The sequence below is a fragment of the Protobothrops mucrosquamatus genome, unplaced genomic scaffold (assembly GCF_001527695.2).
Source record: "Protobothrops mucrosquamatus isolate PMUCROS unplaced genomic scaffold, P.Mucros_1.0 scaffold13, whole genome shotgun sequence".
NCBI classification, from domain to species: domain Eukaryota; kingdom Metazoa; phylum Chordata; class Lepidosauria; order Squamata; family Viperidae; genus Protobothrops; species Protobothrops mucrosquamatus.
In genome coordinates this window covers 2218312-2219733 of record NW_015386400.1, presented here as the reverse complement: position 1 = coordinate 2219733, position 1422 = coordinate 2218312, and positions in this window count along the sequence as shown.

Sequence of the window (1422 nt, the reverse complement as noted above, 5' to 3'; positions counted from 1 at the left end):
GGTTTTTCTTGCCTAAATGTAGAACCTTACTTTTTTCACCATTGAATTTCATTTTGTTAGATAGCGCCCAGTGTTCAAGTCTGTCCAGATCCTCCTGTATCCTAAGCCTGTCTTCTGGAGTGTTGGCTATTCCTGCCAGCTTAGTGTCGTCTGCAAATTTGATGAGTTCCCCATCTATCCCCTCGTCCAGATCGTTGATGAAGATGTTGAAGAGCACTGGGCCCAGAACAGAGCCCTGGGGCACCCCGCTACACACTTCCCTCCATGTAGATGCGGTTCCATTGAGGATCACACGCTGAGTACGGCCAGTCAGCCAGCTATGGATCCATCTGGTGGTGATGCTGTCTAACCTGCATTTTTCTATCTTCTTGAGTAGTAGGTTGTGGTCTACTTTGTCAAATGCCTTACTGAAGTCCAAGTAAATTATATCCACAGCATTCCTCTGGTCCACTAATTTTGTCACTTGGTCAAAGAATGCAATAAGATTTGTCTGGCATGATCTGTTTTTGACATATCCGTGTTGGCTTTTAGTAATGACTTTGTTTGCCTGTAGGTGTTTGCTGATTCGTTGTTTGATTATCTTTTCCAGAATCTTCCCAGGTATTGAGGTCAGGCTGATAGGTCTATAATTTCCTGGGTCCTTTTTTCCCCCTTTTTTGAAGATGGGAACTACATCAGCTCTTTTCCAGTCCTCTGGTAGTTCCCCAGTGCTCCAGGATCTCTGAAAAATATAGTTCAGTGGTTCTGAGATCACATCTGCCAGTTCCTTGAGAACCTTGGGGTATAATCCATCTGGTCCTGGTGATTTGAACTCGTCTAGGCTGGACAGGTGCTCACTTACCATTTTCTTGCCTATCTTAACTTGTATTTCTATTTTGTTTTTTATGGCACTATTTTTGATAGGTTGGTCTGTTTTTTTCCCTTTGTGTAAAAACAGATGCGAAAAACGAGTTAAATAGTTCTGCTTTCTCCCTGTTGCTTGTCACCTTCTTGCCACTTTCACCCACTAGTGGACCAATTGTTTCCTTCACTTTTTTCTTGTTTTTTAAATGTTGAAAGAAGCTTTTTTTTTGTTATTTTTGACTTTGGTTGCAAGCCTTAGTTCATTTTGAGCTTTAGCTTTCCTCATTTCGTCTTTGCAGGCTCGGGCTATTTCCTGAAAATCTGACTTAGTTATGTGCCCGTTTCCACTTTCTATATTTGTTCTTTTATCTTTCAATTTGTCAGAGAGTTCTTTATGCAGCCATGCTGGTTTCTTTTGAGAGCTGTTATTTTTCCTCTTTGTTGGTATTGTGCTAGACTGGGCCTTTATTATCTCACTTTTCAGAATTTCCCAAGCCTCTTGAGTTGTTTTCCCCTGGAGGATTCTCATCCATGGAATCCTTCCCAAACCCTCTCTAAGTTTATTGAAATTAGCTCTCT